The sequence below is a fragment of the Nicotiana tabacum genome, chromosome 1, assembly GCF_000715075.1.
Source record: "Nicotiana tabacum cultivar K326 chromosome 1, ASM71507v2, whole genome shotgun sequence".
In the NCBI taxonomy this organism is placed as follows: domain Eukaryota; kingdom Viridiplantae; phylum Streptophyta; class Magnoliopsida; order Solanales; family Solanaceae; genus Nicotiana; species Nicotiana tabacum.
Window position 1 is genome coordinate 102598686 of NC_134080.1, and position 21473 is coordinate 102620158.

Genomic DNA, 21473 nt, shown 5'->3' on the forward strand with positions numbered 1-21473 from the left:
AGAAGAAAGATATAAGGAAACACAACAGAACATATCAAAAATCAGAGAAAAGTTTTGAAATAAACTAACAAGAACCCTAATCGAAAAAGACAAGGGGTTTTGAAGCCAGAGTCTTAAAAGAAACTTAGAGAAAAAAGCTTAGCAGTTCAGAGCAAACATAGATCTGAAACAGATCTAAAAGAAATCGAAAGAACCTTAGATGTTAGGGTTTTAGAAGAACCCCAAGTGATGAGAAAGGCTTTGAAAACCATCGATCTAAGCAGGAGAGTTAAGAGTTTGACTCGAATAGCCATGGCTGACCGGAGAACAACCATGAACTAAAATAGAACATGATCTGGACCAAGCTCTTTCAAGATCTAGCCTTGAGACCATAAGAATCGAACACGTAGAAGCCATGGGGGGTTGATACAGGTCTCCGATGACCTTGGAAGCCATAAATTTGGGAGGTATTAGGGTTGGGTTAGGTGGTGGCGGCTAGGGTTCATGAGGGATTACAGAGAGAGTTGAGAGGGAAAGGGATTCAAGGGCGGCATTTGGTGTGAAATGAGGTGGGGTAAGGGGTCGTTTGAGGTTAAAAATGGAAAGGGCCGATATTGGCAGTTGATTTAAATGATCAACGGCCAGGGTTGAAAGGGTTAGGTAGGGGATCCGGGCTGGGTTATTTAGATTGGGTCGGGGGTCGGGTTGAAATTGAAATTGGGCGAGAGTTTTCTCATTTTTGGAGCTATAGAGCTCGGATTGAAGCGATTTTCACCATATGGATTGGGGTAAGTGTTCTATATCCAAAAGTGATTATATTTAATGATTTCATTGTTATTTTCATCAAGAATTAGTGAATCAAATGGAAGAAATTGGAGAAAATTTATAAACTTTTAAAAAACGAAAATTCTAGATTTGGAGGCCGAATTGTTATCGGAATTTAATAATTTTGGTCTGGTTGGACTCGTGGTTGAATGGGTTGTCGGTTGGGAAATTGGGGGCTTGTTTTGGGTTATAATTGAAACTCAATTTAGGATATAATTGCAATAGCCACTTTTCCCTTTTAATTTTATTAAAAATAGTAAATTAATTCCTGGAAATAAATTGAAGGTACTAAAATAATTTATAATACATAATTGTCAATTTAAAAATACTGGACTTAATTTTTTTATAAATATAAACGCAATTAAATCTAAAAGAGGCTAATATTGCAATTATATGCAATTAAGCTTTAAAAATACTAAATAAATTTGTAAAAATATGCAAAAATTATCTTGACTATATTTTAATATAAATATGAGAATCCAATAAATGAATAACCAAGATTGATAACTTTGGGAGTTATTATTGGGTTTTTATGTAAAAAACAGAGGAATAAATTGGTTAAAAAATCTTTAAAATTAATAAAATATTGGGACATACTTATATATGCATATATATGATATTTTGAAAGTATTTTGCATAATATACAGGAAAAAATTGGATATCAACACAAGATCCATGTCTAGGGAAGATCCATCCCTTAATAATATCAACTGCGCTCTCTGGAGATGTATAGACTCCGGAGGGGCTCCTTTCAGCCCAAGCGCTATAACAAGCCAACGAAGGCATAATCAATATCTCGCTGCGGCGTGCAGCCCGATTCCATACAGTCACTCAATATTAGGCTCTCGGCCTCACTCAGTCCTCACTCTCCAGTCTCACACACACGGGCTCAAAATTCCATGATACTAGCACGAAACAATGATATTGATGTGCCAAATAACAATAATCGAGACTAAGACGTGATATAATATGCATGAATAGGACTGAGTACAGAATATCAATGAAGCTAATGATATGACAGCAAGAAACGACCTCTCAGGTCTCAACAGTATCGACATGAAGCCTTAACAAGATAATTAGCATGATTTACAGCTCATTAACTTAATAACATAATCACAACACAGATATCAGCAAGAAAGAGTCACTAAGCGGTGCCATGGTATGATCCAGGCCACAATTCTCACTGTGCACGCCCACACGCCCGTCACTTGGCATTTGCGTCACCTCAATAGTAATGTTAAAACACATAGTTCGGGGTTTTGAATCCTCAGAACCAAGTTTGGAAGCGTTACTTACCTCAAGCAAAGCCAAAACTCTAGCCCGTGATGCCCTTGCCTCTCGATTCGGCCTCCAAATGCTCCGAATCTAACCAAATTCAATATATTATCATCAATATACGCTAAAGGAATGAAACCCATAAAAAATTATCAAATTAGACCAAACATCCCGAATTTGGCTCAAACCCAGCCCCCGGGCCCACGTCTCGGAATTTGATAAAAATTATAAAACTAGAAAGCCCATTCACTCACGAGTCTACCCATATCAAATTCACCAAAATCTAACACCAAATGGCCATCCAAATCCCCAAAATCAACTCTCCAAGTTTTCTTCCATTTTCCCCAATTTCACCCCAAATTCCCTAATTACATGATAAGACTCAAGACACAATCATGGAATTTAACCAAATTTGAGTGAAGAGAACTTACCCCAATAAATCCTCTAAAAATCCCCTCCAAAATCGCCTTCTCATGAGCTCTCTAATAAATTTTGAAATTGTGGACTAAAACCCTCGTTTTTGAACTTAAACATTCTACCTAGATGCTTCCTTCTTAGTGAACGCGACCGTCCTCTCGTGTTCGCGTAGACCAACTTAGATTGACTCTCCATTTTACTCTTCACGAACGCAACAACTGCTTCGCAAACGCGATGCTTTACTCTTCACGAACGCAACAACTGCTTCGCAAACGCGATGCTTTACCAACTCAATCCCATAACATCATTCAAACTTAGTCGAGACTTCGAATCACACAAAAATACACCAAAACACCAAATCAACTTCAGAATCAAGCCTAAGAACTTAGAAACTTTCAAATTCCATAAACAACGCTGAAACCTATCAAATCACCTCCGAATGACCTGAATTTTGCACACACGTCACCAATGACACTACGGACCTACTCTAATTTTCGGAATTCCATTCTGACCCCGATATCAAGATTTCCACTGCCGATCGGGAACTCCAAATTTCCAATTTCGCCAATTCAAACCTAATTCTACCACAGACCTCTAAATTACATTCTGATCATGCTCCTAAGTCCAAAATCACCTAACGGAGCTATTAGAACCATCAGAATTCACATCCGAAACCTTCTACACATAAGTCAATATCCGGTTGACTATTCCAACTTAAGCTTACTCAAAAGAGACTAAGTGTCTCATTCCTCTCCAAAACCACTCCGAACCTGAACCAACCAACTCAATACTACATAATACAACTGACAACACATAAAGAAGCAGAAATGGGGGAAACAGGGATGAGATTCATAAAATGACCTGCCGGGTTGTTACATCCTCCGCTTCTTAAACAAACGTCCGTCCTTGAACGAGTCAAGAAACATACTTGAAGCCTCAAACAGGTGTGGATATTTGCTTCACATCTCTCGCTCGGTCTCCCAAGTAGCCTCCTCTATGGGCTGGCCTCTCCACTGCACTTTCACTGCCACTATATCTTTTTATCTCAACTTTCGAACCTGCCGCTCCAAACTAACCACTGGCTCCACATCATAAGTCAAATCACCGTCTAACTAAACCGTGCTAAAATCCAAAACATGAGACGGGTCGCTAATATACTTCCGGAGCATAGAAACATTAAATACCGGATGCACATTCGACAAGCTAGGTGGCAAAGCAAGCTCATAAGCCACCTCCCCAATCCTCCGGAGCATCTCAAAAGGTCCAATGAACCGAGGACTCAATTTACCCTTCTTCCCAAATCTCATAAAACCCTTCATGGGTGAAACCTTCAGTAGAACCTTTTCCCCAACCATATAAGACACATCTCGAACCTTCTTGTCAGCATAACTCTTTTGTCTTGACTGCGCCATACAAAACCACTCCTGAATCACTTTCACCTTATCCAAGGCATCTTGTACCAAGTCTGTACCCAAAAGCCTAGCCTCACCCGGCTCAAACCAATCCACTGGAGATCTACACCGTCTACCATATAAAGCCTCATATGGAGCCATCCGAATACTCGACTGATAATTGTTGTTGTAAGCGAACTCCGCGAGCGGCAGAAACTGGTCCCACGAACCCCCAAAATCAATGACATATGTGCGCAACATGTCCTCCAATATCTGGATAGTGCGCTCGGACTGCCCGTCTGTCTGTCTGAGGGTGAAAAGCTGTGTTCAACTCAACCTGAGTACCCAACTCTCATTGTACGACTCTCCAAAACTGCGATGTGAACTGAGTACCTCTATCTGAAATGGTGGAAACTAGGACACCATGTAGGCGAATAATCTCTCGAATATAAATCTCAGCTAACCGCTCTGAAGAATAGGTGGTGCACACAGGGATGAAGTGCGCGGACTTGATCAGCCGATCCATAATCACCCAAATAACATCGAACTTCCTCAAAGTACGTGGGAGTTCAACTACGAAATCCATGGTAATCCGCTTCCACTTCCACTCTGGAATATCCATATGTTGAAACAAGCCACTCGGTCTCTGATGCTTATATTTCACATGCTGACAACTGAGGCACCGAGCTACAAATCCCACTATATCTTTCTTCATCCTTCTCTACCAGTAGTGTTGTCTCAAATCATGATAATCTTTGCGGCACCCAGATGGATGGAATACCGCGATTTCTGTGCCTTCTCTAGAATCAACTCCCAAAGCCCATCCATATTGGGCACACATATCCGGCACTGCATCCTCAATACTCTGTCATCACCAATAGTCACATCTCTGGCATCGCCGTGCTGAACTCTGTCTTTGAGGACAAGTAAATGAGGATCATCATACTGGCGCTCTCTGAAATGATCAAACAAAGAAGACCGAGAAACCACACAAGCTAAGATCCGACTAGGCTCTGAAATATCTAACCTTTCAAACCGATTGGACAAAGCCTGAACATCAACTGCAAGAGGCCTCTCCCCAACAGGAATAAATGCAAGACTTCCCATACTCACTGCCTTCATACTCAAAGCATCGGCCACTACATTGGCCTTCCCCGGATGGTACAAGATAGTAATATCATAGTCCTTTAGCAGCTCTAACCATCTCCGCTGCCTCAAATTGAGATCCTTCTACTTAAACAAGTGTTGGAGGCTATGATGATCAGTAAACACCAAACAAGACACAACATAGAGATAATGCCTCCAAATCTTCAACGCGTGAACAATGGCAGCCAACTCCAAATCATGAATAGGGTAGTTCTTCTCATGGGGCTTCAATTGACGAGAAGCATAAGCAATCACTCTACCCTCCTGCATCAACACACACCTGATACCAACTATAAAAGCATCACAATAAACTGTATATGAACCGGAAGCTGATGGCAACACTAACACTGGAGCTGTGGTCAAGGCAGTTTTGAGCTTCTGAAAGCTCGCCTCACACTCATCCAACCATCTAAAAGGAGCACCCTTTTGAGTCAATTTGGTCAAGGGTGATGCTATAGATGAAAATCCATGAATGAACCGATAGTAATAACCTACCAAAACAAGAAAGCTATGAATCTCCGGGGTTGAGGATGGCCTGGGCCAACTCTGAACTGCCTCTATCTTCTTCGGATCAACCTGAATACCCTCACTGGACACCACGTGCCCCATGAAAGCCACTGAACTGAGCCAAAACTCACACTTGGAGAACATTGCATAAAGCTTATCCTCCCTCAACCGCTGCGATACAACTCTCAAATGCTCGACGTGCTCCTACTGACTACGTGAGTACACCAGAATATCATCAAAGAAAACAATCACAAACGAGTCGAGATAAGGCCAAAACATGCTGTTCATCAAATGCATGAACGCTAATGGGGCATTGGTTAGCCCAAATGACATCACAAGGAACTCATAATGACCGTATCGGGTCCTGAAAGTTGTCTTCAGAAAGTCCGAGTCCCTGATCTTCAACTAGTGATACCCTAAACGATCAATCTTGGAGAACACTCTCGCTTCCTGAAACTGGTTAAATAAATCATCAATACGAGGTAAAGGATACTTGTTCTTGATTATGACTTTGTTCAACTACTTGTAATCAATGCACATTCTCATCGTGACATCCTTCTTCTTCACAAATAGAACGGACGCACCCCAAGGACATACACTAGGCCGAACAAAACCCTTATCGAGGAGTTTGTGAAGCTACTCCTACAACTCCTTCAACTCCGCTGCTGCCATACGATACGGTGGAATAGAAATGGGCTGAGTGCCCAGCACCAAATCAATACCAAAGTCAATATCCCTTTCCGGTGGCATGCCCGGCAGGTCTGCAGGAAACATATCCGGAAAGTCCCTCACTACCAAAACTGAATCAATGGTAGGGGTCTCTGAACTAACATCCCTCACGAAGGCCAAATAAGAAAGACAACCCTTCTCGACCATCCGCTGGGCCTTTAGAAATGAAATCACTCTATTGGGAACATAATCCGTCGAACCTTGCCACTCAATCCGTGGCACCCCCAGCATAGCCAACGTCACTGTCTTAGCATGATAGTCCAAAATAGCACGAGATGGAGATAACCAATCCATGCCCAATATCACATCAAAATCAACCATACTAAGCAACAAGAGGTCCAATCGGGTATCCAAACCCCCAATAGTCACCACATACGACCGATATACGCGGTTCACAATAATAGTATCACTCACCGGAGTAAATACACGAATAGATGAAACAAGAGACTCAGGGGTGCATCCAAATAATGAGCAAAATATGATGACACATATGAAAAAGTGGAATCGGGGTCAAATAATACAAAGGCATCTCTGTGGCATACGGAGACAATACCTGTAACCACAACATCTGAAGCAATAACGTTTGGTCTGGCTGAGAGTGCATAGAAATGGGCCTGACCACCACGTGATCGACCTCCCCCTCTAGGGCGACCCCTAGCTGACTGACCTCCACCCCGAGCTGGCTGGGCGCGCGGGGAAGTAACTGGTGCTGAAGCCAAAGGCTGACTCCTCTGCTTGGATGAACCTCCCGTAAGACGGGGACAAAACCTCTTAGTATGACCCAAATCTCCACACTTGAAGCAACCTCTCCCAGTAAATGGCGGCGGGGACTGAAGGGAGCCCCGAGCACTGGGATACCCACTAGAAGAACAAGGCATAGATGAGCCCTGAACTGATGGTGCATGAGTCGAACTCTGAGCTGGAAGAGCACTGAGAGATGAGTGACCCTGATGTGAACTTTGAGAACCATGGCCAGATGATCCACCACGGTGACCCGAACGGGCTGGTCGAGCATGTCTGAATGGACGGCCTCTGCCGTGTTGAAACTGACCCCCCAGAAGGAACACCACCAAAACTACCAGATCCCCAAGGCCTCTTGGCTTCCCTCTTATCTTGCTCCTAGCGGCAAACTGACTCTATCTCTCTAGCAATGTCAACCACCTCCACAAAAGAAGCGCCAGATACTCTCTCTCCCTGGTCAGAAAAATCCGTAGCTGATAAGCGAGGCCATCAACAAACCTCCTGATCCTCTCCCTATCTGTGGGAACTAGCCAGATAGCATGACGGGCCAACTGGGAGAATCTTATCTCATACTGTGTCACAGTCATATCCCCTTGAGCTGGTACTGCTGGAGCATCCCCTGCTAGAGCCTGATCATGAACTAGGGCGGCTAGTGAATCTGTAGGTGCGGCCCTAGCTGCGGTGCGGGCTACACCCCTGCCCCTACCATGGTCTCAACCGTGACCTCAGCCTCTAGTGGCCCCAACTGGTGGTACTGGTGGTCATTCGTCCTGACCGGTAGCACGTGTCCTCACCATCTGTGAGAGAATAAAATAACAAAAGTTTAGTACCAGAATCAACAGATACGCACGATAGTAATTCAAGAATGTGAAGTTTTTCCTAAAGGTTCTGCAGCCTCTCGAAGATAAGTATAGACGTCTCCGTACCGATCCACGAGACTCTACTAAACTTGTTCATGACCCGTGAGACCTATGTAACCTAGGCTCTGATACAAACTTGTCACGACCCCAAAACTGACCCGGTCGTGATGGCACCTATCATGAAACTAGGCCAGCCGACACATTTCTAAAATAATCCACATTTCATTTAAAACTTAAGTAAAATCATTTTTCAACTGAAATCCGATAAAAGGTATAAAGTAAAAATCAAACAAAGTAGAAAATACAAGCCGACCTCAGGTGTCACTAAGTCATGAGCAATACTACAATAGTTCCAAAACAAGACAAGACCAAAATATTCTTGAAATAGCAACAATGTACTAATAGGAAGATAGAGAAAGAGAAAAGCAAAACTGCGATTGCTAGGCAGCTACCTCACTATCTCCATGAAGTCTGCGACTGGAATAGTCAACAGCCGCTACCGTGTCCAGAGATACCTGGATCTGCACAAAAGGTGCAAGGGTGTTGTGAGTACACCAACTCAGTAAGTAACAAGTCCAAACTATGGACTGACAGGTAGTGACGAAACAAAACCTCAACAGGTAATACAATTAAACTGTATAGTAAAGTAGGCATGCTTGAAATTCAAGTATTCAACTCAACAGTTAATAAATACAATTTGAACAGTGTGGAGTATAAAGCTCAGCAAAACTCTATTTACCAATGCACAGAAGGCATGAAAAATATACCATGTAACTCCACTCTCAAGTCCTCAACCACTCGGTACTGTAAATGGCCATTCGGCCCAGGGAAGATCCATCCCGGAATATATACATACATCACTGACTGTAGTCATCCAGTACCGAGGAAGGCCATTCCATTCCTATGGAAGAGATCCATCTCCAGGTATAAATACTTCGGACAAGAGCCATGTCTAGGGAAGATCCATCCCTCAATAATATCAACTGCGCTCACTGGGATGTATAGACTACGGAGGGGCTCCTTTCAGCCCAATCGCTATAACAAGCTAACGAAGGCATAATCAATATCCCGCTGCGGCGTGCAGCCCACTCCCATATTATCACTCAATATCAGGCTCTCGGCCTCACTCAGTCCTCACTCTCCAGTCTCACACACGGGTGCTCAAAATGCCATGATACTAGCCTGAAACAATGATATGATGTGCCAAATAACAATAATCGAGACTAAGACATGATATAATATGCACGAACAGGATTGAGTACAAAATATCAATGAAGCTAATGATATGACAGCAAAAAAGACCTCTCGACTCTCAACAGTATCGGCGTGGAGCATTAACATGATAATTAACATAATTTACAGCTCATTAACTTAATCACATAATCACAACACAGATATCAGCAGGAAAAAGTCTCTAAGCGGTGCCATGGAATGATCCATTCCCCATACGCCCGTCACTTGGCATTTACGTCACCTCAATATTAATCATAGAACACATAGTTTAGGGTTTTGAACCCTCAGAACCAAGTTTGGAAGCGTTACTTACCTCAAGCCAAGCCAAAACTCTAGCCCGCGATGCCCTTGCCTCTCGATTCGGCCTCCAAATGCTCCGAATCTAACCAAATTCAGTATATTATCATCAATATACGCTAAAGGAATGAAACCCATACAAAAATTATCAAATTAGACGAAAAATCCAGAATTTGGCTCAAACCCAGCCCACGGGCCCACATCTGGGAATCCAATAAAAATCACAAAACTAGAAAGCCTATTCACTCACGATTCTACCCAGATCAAATTCACAAAAATCCAACATCAAATGGCCATCCAAATCCCCAAAATCAACTCTCCAAACTTTCTTCCATTTTCCCCATATTTCACCCCAAATTCCCAAATTAAATGATAAAAATCAAGACACAATCATGGAATTTAACCAAATTTGAGTGAAGAACACTTACCCCAATCAATCTTCTGAAAATTCCCTCCAAAATCGCCTTCTCCTTACTCTCTAATGAATTTTGAAATTATGGACTAAAACACTCGTTTTTGAACTTAAACATTCTGCCCGAACGCTTCCTTCTTCGCAACCGCGACCGTTCTCTCGCGTTCTCATAGACCAACTCAGATTGCCTCTCCGTTTTACTCTTCGCGAACACGACAACTACTTTGTGAATGCGATGCTTTACCAGCTCAAACCTTCGCGAACGCGACCCTCACCTCGCGAATGCGTAGACCAAGGACCTAGGGTCCCCAACTGCCTCACTCTTCTTCGGGAACACAACCCCACTCACGCGTTCGTGGTGCACACACTGCCCTACACTTCGTGTTCGCGTCCTTTCCTTCGCGAATGCGAAGAACAAAATTATCTCAAAAAACACTCTTCGCGAACGCGAGTCACTGTCCACGAACGATATTAACAAACCTTCTGCAACAGAAAATCAGCAAAATCTGCTAACTCTCAAAATCAAGAATTGGTCCGTTAACCTCCCGAAACTCACCCGAGGCCCTCAGAACCTCAACCAAACATGCCAACACATCCCATAACTTTATTAAAACTTAGTTGAGCCTTCGAATCATTCAAAAAAACACCAAAACACTAAATCAACCTCGGATGAGCCTAAGAACTTAGAAACTTTCACATTCCACAAACAACACCGAAACCTATCAAATCACCTCCAAATGACCTGAAATTTTGCACACATGTCACAAATGACACTTCGAACCTACTCCAAATTTTGAAATTCCATTACAACCCCGATATCAAGATATTCACTGCAGACCAGGAACTCTAAATTTACAATTTCGCCAATTCAAGCCTAATTCTACCACGGACCTCCAAATTACATTGCGATCATGCTCCTAAGTCCAAAATAACCTAATGGAGTTATCCGAACTATTAGAATTCACATCCGAGACCTTCTATACATAAGTCAACATCCGATTGACTTTTCCAACTTAAGCTTACTCAAAAGAGACTAAGTGTCTCATTCCCCTCCAAAACCACTCCGAACCCGAACCAACCAACCCAATACCATATAATATAGCTGAAAAACATATAAAGAAGTAGAAATGGAGAAAACAGGGATGAGATTCATAAAACAAGAGCCGAGCCGTTGCATAATCATTAGAAAGCTAGCAAGCGTCTGACCCTCTTTCCCAATGAATTGGTTGCGACTATTGAACTGCACATCAATTGTCTTCCCTAGAGGCATCTTCTAAATATCTTTTAGTAATGTAGGCCCACACACCTTCCTTGCCTCCAAATTATCTAACATGAAAAAGATTAAAAGGTCATGAAATCCACACAATTGCCTACTATTAATTAACAGTACTTAAGGAAAGATATCTCAAATTTGAAAAACACTTCAAACTATTGATAAACTAATTAATGGTTCTAAAAAAGTAACTGATTCACTGCCTATCACATTTCAGTTGGTTTTCATGATTTTATTACCTTAGATAACTCTGTTAGCTTCATGTATTTTTATGGATGCAGAATTGTATTTTCCTAAATTGCAAAAACTCACATGAACCAAAAGAAAAGGACTGAAGCAGCACCACATCAGCTTAATAAGAAGTTACCAACAGTATTTACAAAAAATCAAATGAGAAGTTACCAAAAAGTAAAATGAAAACTATATATCATTTAACAAACTATACAGACCAAATTAGTTAACATCAATGAGCTATCATTTAAAATAATATTTTGCAATCCTCAGACTATAATGTAACTAGTTGGAGTGCTTTCAATGTCCGGTGTTGTCATTTAACATATGATGGTATTGGAACGTCTCAATGGTACTTATGATGGTTAGATGTGAGTTTATAGTGGTTGAGAATTAAGATTACACTTGCAATATTTTCAGTTGACTTGGAAAATATAGAAACAAGATTTGTCTACTATTATAGCATGACCCCTTGCCGTGTCCCCTTAATTTTTCAGATTTTCATGTCAGCTTGTTTGTATATGTGTTCAATTCGACTCCCATGTCCATATTTGTGCTACATATAACAGTTTATTAGTAAGCATTGAAAATAGCAAAGAATTATAGCCCCGTTACCCTATTTATTGCCTATTCTGTGTTTGTTTTTTGTTATGTGACTTGCTGGGATAATTGGTTTGGTCCGGGGATATTTCAGAATAAATTGGAATACTTAGTCCTAAGGTTGGAAGCCTAAGTTAAAAGAGTTTACCAGATATTGATTTATGTGTAAATGACTCCGGAATGGTTTTTGATGGGTTCGATAGCTCTGTATGGTGATTTTGAACATAGGAGTTTGTCCGGATATTGATTTGGAGGTCCTTAGGTGATTTGGCTTGAATTGGCGAAAGCTGGAAAAGTTGAAGTTTAGAGAGTTAAGAAGTTTTACCGAGAGTTGACTTTATGGTTATCTGGCTCGAATTTTGGTTTCAAAAGTTGGAATACGTCCGTTGTATCATTTATGGCTTGTGTGAAAAATTAATCAGAGGTGGTTTGGTATGTTTCGGCATTAGTTTTGGAAGTTAGAAGTTCATAAGTTCATTAGGTTTGAATCGATATGCGATTCATGATTTTGATATTGTTTGATGTGATCTGAGGCCTCTACTAAGTTCGTATCATATTTTAGGACTTGTCGGTATGTTCGGACGGGGCTCCAGGGACCTCAGGTGTGATTCAGATCATGTTACGCTTCATTTTTGGCTTTGTAGGATTGGTGGTTTTTCTAAGTCTGGTTTCCTTCATCGCATTTGCGGAAGGGAAACCGCGATCGCGTAGAGTGGTTTGTGGCTGTTGGAGATTTTACTCTTCGCGTTCGCAAAGTATAGGTCACGATCCCAGTGTTTGATGAGAGTGTGAATCGCGAACGTGTGAGGTGGACCGCGTTCGCGAAGAAGGAAGGGAGGGTGTCCTGGAGCCACGCATTTGATCTTCGCGATCGCGTGACTTCATGTCCTTGTGCATCACGTTCACGCTTGGAGTTCTGCGTTCGCGAAGGGTTAATTTTGGCAGCTTTTATTTTTGTGCTTTGTGATCATAGGGCATTTCCCGTGATCGTGAATATGAAATCACTGGGCAGATTATAGATTTTAAAAAATGAGGGTTAGCGTATTATTTCATATTTGGACTTTGGGAGCTCGGATTGAGGTGATTCTTGGAGAGATTTTCAAGGAATTGATTGGGGTAAGTGATTCTAACTCGAATTTGGTTGTTATACATAAATCTATCATTGTTTTTACCATTTAATTAGTATTTTGGGTTGAAAATATTGGAAAAAATTGTAGAAACTTCATAAACTATAATTTGAAAATCTGAAGGTTCAGTTGAGATCGGAATTGAGTAATTTTGGTATGGTTGGAATCGTTATTGGCTGGGTGTTCAAATTTTGTTAATTTTAATGGATTCCAAGACGTAGGCTCGGGGTTGACTTTTTGACTTTTGTTAAAGAATCTAGCTTTATCATATGGAATTGATTCCTATAGCTTATGTTGATTTTATTAAGTTATTTGTGGCTACATTCGAGTCGTTCGGAGGCCTATTCACGAGGCAAGGACTTGTTGTAGTAGAGATTTGCGCGGTTTGAGGTAAGTAACACTTCTAAACTTGGTTCTAAGGGTATGAATCCCTGAAATACGTGTTATGTGGTTGGTGTTGACGTGACACATATGCTAGGTGACGGGCGTGTGGGCGTGCACCGTAGTTATTGTTACTCGGATGATTCTGTGGAACTGTGTAGTCATCTAAACTTCTTGTTAATGTATTCCCCATGTGTTAGAGAAATTGAGTTGTGATTCATGCTAGAAATCATGTCTAGACTCTATGCTGATACTTTTGGGACCCACACAGGTCGTTTTGTTGTTGAATTATTTGCTTAATTTACAATTATGTACTCAGTCACATTTATCATTTGCATATCAAATCTCAGTCTCCGTTGTCATTTATTGTTACATCATATTATCATTGTTTGGGCTGATTTTCATGAGATTTGTGAGCCCGAGAGACTGGAGAGATTGATGACTAAGTGAGGTCGAAGGCTTGATTATGAGTGATATTTATGGCATCAGGCTGCACGTCGCAACATGCTTTATTCATTCATGCCATGATTGGCTTATATTAGCGCTTGGGCAGGATCCTCCCCTTCGGAGTCTGACATACTAGCAGTGAGCGCAGATACCTACCGAGTGCGAGTGCCGAGTGATTGGGAGTGCTGAGTGATTGAGAGTGCTGAGTGATTGGGAGTGCCGAGTGATTGAACATGCTGAGTGAGGATGAATACTCCGAGAGTGAGTATATGACTTTATCACTGTGTTGCTTTACAGTTGACATGTATACTTGACATGTAGATATCAAGATGTGACGTTCCTCATATTAGTTATACTTGGCATGCATGTTCTATCTGTGTTGTGCTCAAATTGTTAAAAACTCTAGAAAGCATGTCTACATTACTATACTGTCTATAAATTGATTATTGGATTTCTCTCTGAGTTATTATTGTTATTATCTGGATATGGACTGTACCTATCTGAGCTCGTCATTGCTTTCAGCCCAAGGTTAGTTCTGTTACTTACTGAGTACATTAGGTCGGTTGTACTCATACTATACTCTATACTTCGTGTGCAGATCCAGGTACTTCTGGGCACAGTGGTTGCTAGATTTAGAGTTTCATCTGCTTGGACACTTTTGAGGTAGCTGCTTTGGCATTCGTAGACCTCGACTCTCCTTCTTCTTAGTTATTTAGCACTGTTTTATCTTTCTAGACACTTGTATTAGCTATTTGACTGTGTTGACGTTTTAGTAGCTCATGTACTTAGTGATACCCGAATTCTAGGGATTTTGTATTTGAGTCGCAGTTATTCATATCGGCTATTTATGAGAGTTATTATTAAACTTGTTTCATCTTATTTCCAATATGAAAATGTGTAGTTAATTGTGATTGTCAGCTAGCCTAGTTCTGTGATAGGCGCCATTACGACATGTTGAGTTTTGGGTCGTGACAAGTTGGTATCAGAGCCTTGGTTACATAGGTCTCATGAATCATGAGCATGTTTAGTAGAGTCTTGCAGATCGATACGGCGATGTCTGTACTTATCTTCGAGAGGCTACCAAACCATTAGGAAAACTTTACTTTCTTTTATTCTTGTCATACGAATTTGTTGATTTAGGAAACTAAACTTTTGCTATTCTATTCTCACATATGGTGAGGATACATGCTACCGGATTGGGCGGATGGCCACTAGTACCACCAGTTAGGGCCACGAGAGGTTGGGGCAGCGGTAGAGGCCGAGGTGCAGCTCGTACAATAGCTAGAGAAGCACATGTAGATCCACCAGTTGCTCAAGCTCAGGAGCAGATCCCAGATGTGGTTGAGCCAGTAAGACCATCTCAGGCACCAGCCGTGCCTATTGTGATTCCAGGCCTTCAGGAAGCTTTGGCCCGGATATTAACTGTATGCACTAGCCTTGCTCAGGAGGTTTCAGTTCCGGCTGTGCCAGCCACTTCTCAGGCGGGGGGAGGTGCTCAGACTCCTGTTGTCCGTTCTCTTGAGCAGGTAGTTCAGGGGCTTCAGACACCGAGGGTTCTACCAGCCCAGCCGGTTGCAACTGCTCAGGCCCAGGTAAGCCCACCGATGAGTGACGAGGAGTAGAAGAGGCTAGAGCGGTTTGGGAGGCCATTCAGTGGGGCTGAGTCAGAGGATGCTCAGGATTTGATAGACCCATTGTTACACCCCATGTTTTTGTACGTGAAAGTACGCTGTTGGTAAATTAATGAAAGATTAGAAATGAGATGTCACGTCCCGCATTTTCGTACGTTAAAGTTTCGTCGTAAGTTAATCAACGTAAGTTCGGGAATGAGATTATTTTGACATTGTAAGAATTATGCTATTTCAAACAAGTGATGAGTAAATTCATGAAGTTGAGAGGGTAAGCAAATCGAAGAAAATGAATTTCGTCGAAGCTTAACATTTTGGGATAAAATACAGCCCGAGCTAAAATATCCGGTAATTATGGACTAGTACCATACGAGGTACCACATGGCCATGATAGTAAGGTGTATAAGGCGTGTTAAAAGTGAGTAGTATTTTAAGTAATTTGAGTTAATTCTTAATTATGTGGGTAATTGGTTAATGAGAGATTAATTAGTTAAATAATGAATTAGTGAATAATAAATACTTTTGATAAGGATTAATAAATCCTCCCAAACATGGAAGCCATTGAGTCTTGTGTAAGTGACTTTTAATTCATAAATCAAGGTGGCAAAAGTTAAGAGAGTTTGTGGCCAAGTCATACCAATGAAGTGGGGCCCACACACTATAAAAAAAGACCTTTCTAAAGGAATTCATTCATGTTTAGGAAGTCATACGGTCCATCTATGAAATGCTTCAACAAAAAACCATACTTTTCACTAGTAAAATGAATCTCTTCAACAAGAATTCATAAGAGACTTCGTAGCATAGTAGCAACAGGATTTTGCAATTCTAAGGGTGCGCGGTATAATTTTTCTCAAGAATATCATATGGATTTTTCCCTACTTTGATCTGCCGTTACGTAATATCGCAATCAACGTGTGTTAAAGGGATTATCAAGAGAATCGGTTCAGGTATGTTAAGGCTATCCCTTCTTTCTTTTAGCATGATCCACACGACACAAACAAAATATGCAAATGCACAATTTCCATACATGACTCTATTCATAGAATTATTAGAGATGTTTATGTTCTTGATTCTCCATGTGTCATATTATTCTATCATCTATTCATGGGTATTAGAAAAATATGTATCTTGAAAAAGTTTACTTCATGATATTATTCAAAGGCATAATGGTCTTAAGACACTCCAAGAGATTTTATTGACGTACTTTTCATGCATTTATACATGTACATTGACCCATGACCAGATGGCATTATATACACGTATATATGTATATTACATTTATATGGGATATGGAAAAAGGTTATGGCGTTATATACGTACTACCACCTGATCAGCTGGTATACGTTGATGATTTTGCCCACAGTGGCCTAGATGATATGATGGGATGCCCTCCGAGGCCTGATGATGTTATGAAACATGTACCTATGCACGACATTACATTCATGCGCATATGCATGACACTATAATTATTTCACGATTTACAAAGTTATCCAGACTAACAGGTTGAGTCCTTTTCTCTATATTTCTTCCATGTCTGTTATGTACTTATTTATGTGCCTTACATACTCGGTACATTATTCGTACTGACCTCCCTTTTGCCTGGGGATGCTGCGTTCATGCCTGCAGGTCTCGATAGACAGGTCGAGAGTCCTCTAAGTAGGCGATCAGCTCAGCGGAAGATGTTGGTGCACTCCATTTGCTCCGGAGTTGCTTGTTTGGTCAGTATGATTTAGATGTGTATTATTTGGTATGGTGGGGCTCTGTCCCGATCTTTATGACAATTATGTATCCTTAGAGGATTGTAGATAGATGTCATGTACATAACAGATTGTATGGCCTTGTCGACCTATGTTCAGTATACGAGTGATTATTTTTGGTCTTAGAGGCCCATATGTCTTATGTATAAGTTGGTATCGCATGTTGTATTCTACTTATCTCATGGCAATCTTCGGCTCAATTATCTGTGATAGTATGATATGAAAAGATACGTTATGTTGGTACTCTGTTAAATAAGGTACCAGGTGCCCATCGCGGCCCCCTGTTCGGGTCGTGACACCGATGCCAACGGATTCTTCGCACGACGGGTATTTTAGAGACTAGTGGAGTCTCATTTACAGTTTTTTAGATGTCGGGGGTAGCCTTCAGATGGTGGGAGGCTTATGAGTTGAGCAGGCCAGTCGGCTCTACACCACTTACATGGCATGAGTTCTCTATTATATTCTTGGAGAAGTTTGTTCCACAGACGTGCAGGGAGGAGTTATGTAGGTAGTTTGAGTAGCTATGCCACGAGGGTATGTATCACGACCCCAAACCCAGACCCGATCGTGATGGCGCCTCTCGTGAAGACAAGGTCAGCCGACACATTTCCAATTCCCTTTTAAGCAGTTAAGATAATACAATTAAGTCTTAAACATGATAAAATCCCAAAATAAGCAGTGACAGTACAATTTGTGGAAAAGAAACACAACCCAACGCGATATCGGGGTATCACCAATCATGAGCATTTACCAATATACTACAAGTCTGAAGTGTCTACAAAGCTATTACAGAATAATTAAAAGAGAAAGAAATGATATAAAGGGGGGAGAAACACGGGACTGCGGATGCCAAGCAGCTACCTCGTGAACTCTGAAATTTGCCGGGAGCTCTCAACCCTTGCTAGCAGGATCAGCAATGCCTGAATTTGTATACGTGGTGCAGGGAGTAAAGTGTGTACTCCAACTCAGTGAGTAATAATCATATATAGAGACTGAGAAATAAGAAATCACGTAAGGCTTATTGCAGGTTATAAGGAAGCAGTGAAAGCCGCTGGGGCAACAGTAAAACATGATACTCAGCCCAAAATATCATTTGAAATATCACTTTAAGTGTTAAAGCAGAGTAAACATGGTTGAGTTATGAAAACAGTAGAATATAGCATGACTGAGTTCAAGTATAAAGTCAAAACGGTGAGGAAATATCAATAAAAATCCCCTAAGGGTTCAAATAGTTGGCACAAGGTCAAAATCTGGCGTTCAACCCAAAACATGATCATAACAACTAGTTTTCAGTCAAATACGCGGTAAAATAGTCATTTGGGATAGACTATATGACCCCACGCTCGTCATCTAGCATGTGCATCACCTCAATATAGCACAACGATGTGCAATCCGGGGTTTCATACCCTTAGGACAATATTTACAATCATTACTCACCTCTACCCGGTCCAAATCTCTAGCTCGCGATGCCTTTGCCCCTCTAATCGGCCTCCAGATACTCCAAATCTAACCAAAATCAGTGCAAAACCATCAAAATATGATAAGGGAACAAAGGCCACTAGAAAGAAATCAAATTACAACACAAATCCCGAAATTGGTCAAACTCGACCCCCGGGCCCACGTCTCGGATTCCGATAAAAATTACATCAATGGACTCCTTATCACTCCCCGAGTTCATTCATACCAAAAGAATCAAAATCCAACCACAAATGGCCCCTCAAATCCCAAATTCTAGGTCTCCAATTACAAGCCCTAGTTCTTCAATTTTAGGCTTAATTTTCATGATTAATTAGGTAGATTTTACATAAGAATCGAGTATTGAGTATTGAGTCCATGAATCTTACCTCCAAGTGTTTCCCCTTGAATCCCTCTTCAATCTTCATCAAAAAGCTCTGAAATCGCTCAAAAATGGTGGAAATAAAATCCAAAATCGCGGACAAGACGACTATTTAAACATTCTGCCCAAGCCTCAATTCCTTCTTCGCGAACGCGGTCAATGCCTCGCGTTCGCGAAGCACAATCCAACTTTGACCAAAAATCCTTCTTCGCGAACGCGTCTTGCCACTTGCGAACGCAATGGTTCCTTAGCCTGACTCTTTGCGAACGCGCTCCCTCTCTCGGGAATGCGATGAACAAAATGCCTCAAACCCAACTGTCCATTTTCCTCTACGCAAACACAGAGCTTCCCTTGCGAACGCGATGCACAATAATCCAACCCTTCGCGAACTCGGAGCCTTCCTCGCAAGCGCGAAGGCTAAAATCTCAGCCTTCGCCAGCTAACCCTTCGTGAATGTGAGGACCTACTCGCGAACACGAAGGTCTAATTTCTCTGCAACACTCAACAGTTTTTCTCCAATTCTCAACAACAAGAAATGGTTTGATTGGCCACCCGAAACTCACCTGAGGCCCCCGGGACCTCAACCAAACATGCCAACATATCCCATAACATCATTAAAACTTGTTCCAAACTTCATAACACTCAAAACAACATCAAAACACCAAATTCGCATCGAATTCAAGCCTAAAAAATTCAAAAATCTTCTAAATTACGCTTTTGATAAAAAATCCAACCAAACCACATCCGAATAACCTGAAATTTTGCACACACATCCCACATGACACAACGGAACTACTGCAACTCTCGGAATTCCATTCCGACCCTTATATCAAAATCTCACCTATCCACCGAAAAACGCCAAAAATCCAATTTCGTCTATTCAAGCCTAAATCTACTCCAGACCTCCAAAATACATTCCGATCACGCTCCTAAGTCCCAAATCATCTCCCGAAGATATTCAAACCATCGGAATTCACATCCGAGCCCTCTAACTTATAAGTCAACATCCAGTTGACTTTTTCAACTTAAGCTTCCTCAAAAGAGACTAAGAGTCTCAAACCTTACCAAATCCGTTCTAAACCCGAGCCAACCAAACCGATCATATATAGAACCGATATACAAAGCAATAAGAAGCACAAATGGGGGAAACGGAGCGACAACTCATGAGAGGACTGGCCGGGTCATCACAATATGTCTGTTACCCAGTATGAGATGAGATTTTCAGAGTTGGCTCGTCATTCGATCTGGTTGGTTCCCACAGAGAGGGAGAGGATTAGGAGGTTCATTGATGGCCTCAACTATGGACTGTTCTTTGTCATGACTCGGGAGATTGCATCAGGTGCTAGGTTTGACGAGGTGGTTGATATTGCTAGGTGGCTAGAGCAGGTCGTTGTTAGGAGCGTGAGGAGAGGGAGGCCGAGAGGCCTCATGGTGCGGGTGGTTTCAACGGTGTTTCTTCTAGAGGTCAGTTCCACCACATTAGGGGTCGTCTTTATAGGCCTGCTTAGATGACTCATCCGATTAATCATGGTGCATCAGCTAGCCATTGTTCCTACAGTGCTTATCTAGGTCAGTCATCTCTCAATGTCCTCCCATCTCAGAGTTCATCTCGTGCTCCATCAGTTCAGGGTTCATCTGTACCAGGTCCTTCTTGTAGCTATTCTGGCTCTTGAGGTCCGATTCAGTCTCTACCACCATCGGGGAGTCGCTTCGAGTATGGGGAGTTTGGACATGTGTGGAGGCAGTGTCCCCATAGTTTTGTTCAGTAGAGGGGCCAAGTTATGAATTTTGCACTAGTTACTTCAACACTCGCCCAACTAGCTCGGGGTGGGGCTCAGGTAGCTAGAGGTCACCCTAGAGGGGGAGGCTGATCATGTGGTAGTCAGGCTCGATGCTATGCTTTCCCTAACAGACTAGAGGTCGTTACTTCAAACATAGTGATCACATGTATTGTCTCAGTATACCACAGGGATGCTTTTATATTATTTGGGAACTTATTTGTATGTATAATCATATTTTTCGCGTTATCTGGATATACCCCATGAGTCCTTAGTTTCACCTGTTCATGTATCTATGCCGGTGGGCGATTCTATTGTTATGGACCGTGTATATCGGTCGTGTGTGGTGACTATTAGGGGATCGAAGACTAGAGTTAATCTCTTGTTGCTTAGTATGGTTGGCTTTGATGTGATTGTGGGAATGGATTGGTTGTCCCCATGTCATGCTATTCTGGATTGTCATGCTGAGACCGTGATAGTTAGGATCGAGTGGAGAGGTTCTCTGGACTATGTTCCCAATTGGGTGATTTCATATCTGAAGGCCCAATAGGTGGTTGGGAACGGGTGTTTGTCATACTTGGCTTTTGTGAGGGATGTTGGTG